The sequence below is a fragment of the Vigna unguiculata genome, unplaced genomic scaffold, assembly GCF_004118075.2.
Source record: "Vigna unguiculata cultivar IT97K-499-35 unplaced genomic scaffold, ASM411807v1 contig_432, whole genome shotgun sequence".
Lineage (NCBI taxonomy): Eukaryota > Viridiplantae > Streptophyta > Magnoliopsida > Fabales > Fabaceae > Vigna > Vigna unguiculata.
This window is the reverse complement of record NW_021011143.1, coordinates 16,428-24,727: the sequence shown is the minus strand read 5'-3', so window position 1 is coordinate 24,727 and position 8,300 is coordinate 16,428. Positions and strand designations below refer to the sequence as shown.

At 40.3% G+C, this 8,300-nt stretch overlaps 1 non-coding gene across 1 annotated transcript; it reads right to left on the bottom strand.

Moving 5' to 3' along the window:
- Positions 1–563: 563 nt before the first annotated feature.
- LOC114171945 lies at positions 564–670 on the bottom strand. Its single transcript, XR_003601743.1, has one exon. It is a non-coding gene; the product is annotated as a small nucleolar RNA R71 (small nucleolar RNA).
- Positions 671–8,300: the final 7,630 nt, after the last annotated feature.

Below are 8,300 nucleotides of genomic sequence, written 5' to 3'. Positions count from 1 at the left end.
TTTTTTTTCTATATTATTTTTTTTTTCTCTTTTAAAAATTCTTCATATATATATATATATAATATATATATATATATATATATATATTTTTTTTTTTTTTACACACACCTATTTAATTAAAATTTTTTACCTAATATATACATACACACACATATATATATATATATATATATATATATATATATATATATATATATATATATATATAATATTTGTTTTGTTTATTCTTATTGTTATTTTCAATAAGTAAAAACTACATCATGATAAAATATATTTTTAATGTTTAAACTAAAATATAAAGCATTAGTAAAAAATAAATAGAATTTTTCTAAGTGTTTTATTTAAAATAAATAATACAGTATATTAAAAATAGGGATGTTACATGTTCCACCATGAAGCCTGCAGATGTACATGAGGACCATGTATACTTGAAGGCTTTCCCTCATTCTTTGGAGGGGAATGCGAAAGACTGGCTGTACTACCTAGCACCTAGGTCCATCACAAGCTGGGATGACCTGAAGAGATTGTTCCTTGCCAAGTTCTTTCCTGCTTCAAGGACAACAGCCATAAGGAAGGAGATTTCTGGCATCAAGCAGCAATCTGGGGAGACCCTTTATGAGTACTGGGAGAGGTTCAAGAATTTCTGTTCAAGCTGCCCACACCATCAGATCTCTGAACACCTTCTTCTATAGTATTTTTATGAATGCTTGCACCACATGGATCGAAATATGATTGATGCCGCAAGTGGTGGTGCCATTGGTAACATAACCCCAGCTGCAGCCAGACAACTGATAGAGAACATGGCTTCAAATTCTCAACAATTTGGCACAAAGAGTGATGCCATAGTTGTTAGAGGTGTTCATGATGTAGGAGCAGCCGAGTACACGAAGAAGTTGGAGAGTAAGATTGATGCTATTACCACACTGGTCAACCAACTTGCTTCCAATCAGAGAGCTCCAGCTGCAAGAGTTTGTGGCGTTTGTACATCTGTTGATCATTTTACAGACTCTTACCCAGCATTCCAACAACAAGCTTCTTCTTCTACACCAGTGGATACCCCTCAGGTCTATGCAGCAAATATTTTCAACAACAATAGGTCCCAACAACAACAACAAAACCACAATGATTTGTCAACCAACAGATATAATCCAGGATGGAGGAATCACCCTAATTTGAGATGGGGAAACCAGGGTAACCAGCAGCCCCAACAATTCAAAATGTGCAACCACCTCCACAACAAAGAGTTGCACCTGCACCACAACCTACTCCTATTCCACCTGTACCCACACCAGCTCCTGCTGTAGCACCTGCACCTTCTTCTTCTACTTCGTTGTAGGAGTTAGTAAGGATGATGACCCTTCAAAATATGCAATTCCAGCAGGAGACTAGGGCCTCAATCCAGAGTTTGACAAATCAAATGGGGTAGATGGCCACTCAGCTAAACCAGGCACAAGCTCAGAATTCTAACAAGCTTCCATCACAGACGGTGGAAAATCCTAGGAATGTGAGTGCCACTACTTTGAGATCTGGGAAGAACATTGAAGTTCCCACTTCCGAGCCTACACCTCCAAAGGAAGCCGACCCTGCCACACTTCAGAGAAAGCGTGATGCGCATGCAACTGGTCCTTCCACATCTGGTGTGACTTCTACACCTTCCACCTCTACTGCTGCACCTTCCGTACCTTTTCCTTTCCCTCCAAGAGCCATTCCAAGCAAAAGATGGAAGAGGTTGACAGGGAGATCTTAGAAACTTTCAGGAAGGTGGAGGTGAACATACCTCTGTTGGATGCCATTAAACAGATTCCCAGATATGCAAAGTTCTTGAAGGAGCTATGCACGCACAAAAGGAGGCTAAAGGGAAACGAAAAGATCAGCATGGGCAGAAACGTGTCAGCATTGATAGGTAAATCTATTTCTCAGATTCTTGAGAAGTGCAAGGACCCAGGTACATTTTGTGTACCTTGCATCATAGGTAACAATAAATTTGAAAATGCAATGCTTGATCTTGGTGCTTCAATAAATGTAATACCTCTATCTATTTTTAAATCTCTTTCTCTTGGACCCCTGTAACCTACGGGTGTGGTGATTCAGTTGGCAAATAGAAGTGTTGCCCCACCCCGCAGGTTTGATTGATGATGTTTTGGTTCGTGTTGGTGAATTGATTTTCCCTGCTGATTTTTACATTCTTGACATGGAAGAGGGATTTTCACATGGTTCTGCACCAATCATTTTAGGCATACCATTTTTGAAAACTGCACGAACCAAAATTGATGTCCATGCAGGTACTTTGTCCATGGAGTTTGATGATATTGTTGTGCGATTTAACATTCTGGATGCCATGAAACATCCTTCTGAGGATCATTCTGTTTTTCACGTGGATATTATTGATGATGCTGTTGATGGATTGATTTCTGATTTCCACTCTTTGCATGCATATAAACATTCATCCGTGTCTGAGTTATCTGAATTTGCATGCATTGATGTTCTTGATTCTGATTCTGATTCTGATGATGCTGAATATGATGTGGATAATGTTGAATCTAATGAGTTTGACTCTCTGGATGTTGTACCTATTGACTTTGATGTTATACAATCAGGTTGCACTAACCATGTTGCAGGAAGTACATATGCATCTGATTGTTACGCTCAGGTACAAGCTGTGGAACTCATTTCTCCTTCCCTTCTGGTTCCTGATATTCAGCCAGCATCCAGTACTCCAGAGTTGAAACCACTGCTAGACAACCTCAAGTATGTCTACTTAGAGGAGGAGGACAAACTGCCTATCATCATTTCCACCTCTCTCACTGCTGAACAAGAGCAAAGGTTGTTGCACGTTCTTAAAAAGCATAAGAAGGCAATTGGATGGACATTGGCTGACATCTCTGGTATTAGCCCATCAACATGAATGCACGGGATATTGTTGGAAGATGGAGCAAAGCCAGTGAGACAGCCACAGAGGCGACTCAACCCTGTCATCTCGGATGTTGTAAAGAAGGAGGTGACCAAGCTTCTACAAGCTGGGATCATCTACCCCATTTCTGACAGTCAGTGGGTTAGTCCCATCCATGTTGTTCCAAAGAAGACTGGCCTCACTGTAGTCAAGAATGAAAAAGAGGAGTTGATTCCAACAAGAGTGCAAAACAGTTGGAGGTTTGCATTGACTACAGAAGGCTAAATCAAGAACCAGAAAAGACACTTCCCTGCCTTTTATTGATTAGATGCTTGAGCGCTTGGCAGGTAAGTCCCATTATTGCTTTCTTGATGGGTTTTCTGGTTACTTTCAAATTCACATTGCACCTGAGGACAAGAGAAAACCACATTCACCTGCCTTTTGCACTTTTGCCTATAGGAGGATGCGTTTGGCCTATGCAATGCCTGGCACTTCCAGCGGTGCATGCTTAGATTTTAGTGATTTTCTTGAAAATGCATAGAGGTTTTTTAGGACGACTTTACTGTATATGGGTCCTCATTTTGATGCATGTTTGGATAGTTTGGACAGAGTTTTAAACAAGTGCATCATCTAACCTTGTTCTCATTTTGAGAATGTATTTCATGGTAGAACAAGGCATAGTATTGGGCACATAATTTCAAAAAGGGCATTGAAGTTGACCCTGCCAAGATCTCATTATTTCACCAATTGGCCTTACCCTCTTCTGTGTGAGAGGTTCGTTCTTTCTTGGCCATGCAAGGTTTTACATGCGCTTCATTCAAGATTTCAGCAAAAGGCCCTCCCACTGTCCAACTACTACTGCAAAAGGATGTTGACTTCATCTTTGATGAAGGGTGCAAAGAGGCTTTTGATTGCCTCAAGAGGCCCTGACCACAACTCCATCATTCAGGCGCCCGACTGGACAGCCCATTTGAGCTTATGTGTGACGCATCCACTATGCATTAGGGGCTGTTCTAGCTCAAAGGATTGATAAGCAGCCCGAGGGTAATCTACTAGCCTCAGGACATTAGATGCTGCCCAGCAAACTATACCACAAAGAAAAGGAGCTCCTTGGATAGTTTTTGGCATTTGAAAAGTTTGATCTTATCTGCTTGGTTCTCCTGTTGTTGTGTTTACTGACGATGCAACTCTTAGTACCTGTTGAAGAAGACAGAATCAAACTTGGCTGATAAGATGGATGCTCTGGCTCAAGAATCGATTTGGAGATTTGTGATAGGAGCGGAGGCACAAACCTGGTTGCAGACCACCTAAGCAAGATTGAAAGGTCTACTGATGATGCTCACCGATCCGGGATGACTTCCTGATGAAAGTTTGTTGACACTCTCTACTTCTTCCTCACCTTGGTTGCTAACATTGTTAATTATCTTGCTGCTTTGTTTTTCCTCCCCTAGCATCCAGAGTCAATGTGATAACTCAGAGCGATGCTAGGTATTACATTTGGGATGACCCCTATCTGGGAAAATGTGCAGTGATTAGGTTACCAGGAATGCATTCCGGACCATCTGCACCTGGTGTCACCTTGGCACACAGAGGACAGCTCGCAGGTGCTAGATTGCGGATTTTATTGGCCCACCATCTTCAAGGATGCGTGGAGGATATGTAGCACGTGTGAGGAATGCCAACGAGCAGGAGGAGCCATTTCTTGGAGAAAATAGATGCCTCAACAACCCATGCTATTTTGTGAGGTGTTTGATGTCTGGGGTATAGATTTCATGGGCCCTTTCCCTGTCTCTTTTGGTTTCACTTACATCTTGCTTGCTGTTGATTATGTTTCAAAATGGGTGGAAGCCAAGCCACTAGAACTAATGATGCTCGAGTTGTTGTGGACTTTGTTAGGTCTCACATATTTGCAGGTTTGGAGTTCCTCGAGCTATTGTAGTGACCAGGGCACCCATTTTTGCAACAGATCCTTGGGGGTTTTGCTTCAAAAGTACGTGGTTGTGCATAACTTTCTACACCATATCACCCCCAAACTAATGGGCAAGCCGAGATCTCAAACAGAGAAATCAAGAGGATCTTGGAGAAGATTGTGCAGCCCAACAGGAAGGATTGGAGCAATAGACTGAGGACGCTCTATGGGCTCACAGGACTGCTTACAAGGCACCTATAGGGATGTCTCCTTATCGGGTTGTCTTTGGTAAGCCATGCCACCTTCTAGTGGAGATAGAGCATCGAGCCTACTGGGCTGTCAAGTCATGCAACTTCTCTCTTGATCAGCTGGAGAGGAAAGGAAGCTGCAGTTGAATGAGTTGGATGAGATCCGTTTGGAGGCATATCAGAACTCTATGTTCTACAAGGAGAAGACCAAGAGATTCCATGATAGCTCCATTGCTAGAAAGGAGTTTGTTGTTGGTCAGCAAGTTTTATTGTATAACTCCAGACTTGGACTCATGGGGGGTAAGTTGAGATCAAAGTGGATTGGTTCTTTTATTGTCACTGATGTTTATCCTTATGGTGCAGTTGAAATCAAAAGCCAGTCCACAGATAAGAGCTTCAAAGTGAATGGGCATCGTCTTAAGCCATTCCTCAGCAATCCTGCCTTGGTGGATACTATTGTGGAGGAAACTTCCCTGCTTGACCCCACTACTGTTTCACCATGATTCAGGGAGTTTTCTTTCCTTTCTTCTTTACTTGTATTGCACTTGTCTAGGTTTATCTGTTGTTGTTTCCTTTTGTTTGATTCCTTTTTGTTAATTTATGTTAGTTAGTGTTATGTTTTTGCTTTCTGTTTGGAACACTCACTTCACTTTGGAGGATGAGTTGTTGGTTATTCTGTGAACTGATATCCTTGCTTTGTCTTTGCATGTCAAGTTGCTTTTGGAATTATTTATCCTGTGTGAGAATTTGAGCCACTCTCTGTTCTTTGTTGTTGATACCGCCTCTTGAATGCTTGCACAATGGCCTTGGCTTGACTCTTCTGATACACATGCATGTTGGGATATGATTTAGGCAATTTGTTTTGTGAGCCTATAGCCAGATGAGCCTACCTTGAACTGTTTCCGTTGATACCCCTTTTTGAGCTTGCATACCCTTTCATTGTTCTACAGTTCATTACAAGCCCTTAGCCTAAAAAACCATGATTATTCCTACCTTAGGAATTTTGGAGCTTTGGAATTGTTTTGAGAATGGGTGCTCAATTAAGTGTGGTCGCGCACAACAAGTGTGGTTGTGTGCGCACTTGTTGTTGGTTCTTGGAATTGCTCATTTGTACACCAAAGTGGGGTTTCAAAATTGTTGTTTCTTTGCATGTTCTTTGTATAGAAAAGAAAAAAAAGAGAGAAAACAAAAAGAAAAGAAAAGAGAATAAAGAAAAGAAATAAAAAGGAGTTTGGATTTGAGCATTGTGTGAGAACCGAAGTTGGAAGTGTTGGTGTTTGGGATTACTTCATGATTGATTGAGACTTATTCCCATTGATCCTCTATTTCCTTGGTTGATTAGCTACTTATCCATATGTTCCACACCTTGTCCTCAGCCCCATTACAACCTTGAAAAGTCCTTCTGATCTTGACCTGCATGTGTTTCTGGTTTGGTTGTTCGTTCTAGAGGCTTGCCAAGTCTGTTTGATGTTTGTTTTTCAGGGTGCTTTGAGAGTAAACAGTAGCCTAGAGATTTGAGTGATACAGTGCATATTTCGTGAGGTTATGTTGCTTTCAATTCTCTCCTTGAGCTGAACTGAGTACTTGACATGTTTTTGATTTGCTTGGATGATGTTCATGGATACCTTGCAGCTTTGAATCCTCTTGTGTTAGATGTGTTTCCATTTGTTTGTGTCAAGTCTGTTTGTCTTGTGTCTTTTTGTCTCTCTGATATGTTTGTGTTGTCCTTGCTTTGCTTTACTCTTAATTTTGCCCAGGAGTGCAAAGGGTAAGTGTGGTCGATTTTGATGAGTCATTATTTTTTCCATTCCACTAGCCTTTGTGTACCCATTAGACAGTTGATTAGTGCTTAATTATTCCTCATTAGAGTGTTTTTCATCTGTTGGGCTTTATTGGGCCACTGTTCCAAATTTGGACTAATTTCACATTATTTGGCCTAATTTTTGTTTTTAATTATTTTTAGGTATTTGGGTGAAGCAATTTTGGAGCTTGGACATTAATATTTAGTTGAAGAGACTTTCCACATCATTTCCATGTCATTTCCACGTCAGCAAAGTCAATGGGTCAACATTTAAGGCCCAGAGTGGCATTTTTTGTAATTCTGCGGCTCATAATGGCAGTTTTGTAATTCTGAATGCAGGGGGTGAAAGGACTACGCAAATTAGGTCTGCATGGAAGGGAGCCGCCACTTCATCATCTACATTCTCTCCAACTCCATTTTTTCCGTGCTCCAAGCTTCCATGGATGCCTCCCTTTGCGGTTTTTCACATTTTTGGGTTATTTTTACGTTTTTATGCACATTTGACAGCACCCATTGAGGGTTTTGCATTTTGATTTCATTTCTACATTGGGCAGCTCGATTTGTGATTTCATTGAGTTGAAACAATACCCATTCATGGGGTTTTCACATTATATATGATAGCACCGTTTGGCATTCCATTTAGCTTTGAAATCTCTATTTTTGCTTTTAATTTGCGTTTTCAGATTTGATAAGTTAGGTTTCTTGGTTTGTTTTGTGATTGCAGTTTTGAATGTTTAATTGTTCATTCTCTATGTCTAGCTAAGTTTTTTTCGTATTGGTTCCTTAAAGAAACTGATTTGAAACCATGAGGTTGATGTTTGCAGTGCACTCCAATTCCTATTTTCTCTCATTGTATTCAATTTCGTAGCTTTGAATGAAATGGAATTTGTGATGCTTAATCGTTGGTTCATGTTTGCACATTTCAGAATCCTTGTCATGCTAATGAGCTCGGGTTTTGGCCACAGTTGCTTAATCTGTGTGTGTGTGTGGAATTGAAAGAAGGATGTGTGCTATGCTTAATGGCATAATGAAGCTGTGTTAATTTTCGCATAGTTGATTAATTCATATTTCATGAGAGTAAATTGGATAAGAGAATTGATTTAGTTACCTTTGATTGGTGGATTTTCCGTGGAATCAAGGAACCAGTACATTTTGAATTATGTGTTTAATTCAGTTTTGGTGTTTTTATTAGAATGTAGCAAAGTTGTGTGAATCTGCCAAACCCCCCCCCCCCTGTGTTTTATTGTTGTGTTCATCTGGAAAACTTGGCTTTGAATGAAAATATTGGTCGTTGGGAGACGACTTGGTTCACTTTCATATACTATATTTAATATGTTTTAATTTGGTGGGGTACGACCTCTATCAGTGTGTGTGACTTGGGTTTTACTCTTTTATGTGTTGTGCACTCTTATTTGTTTTGAATCAATCCATTCTCTCTTCTCTAGAACCTTG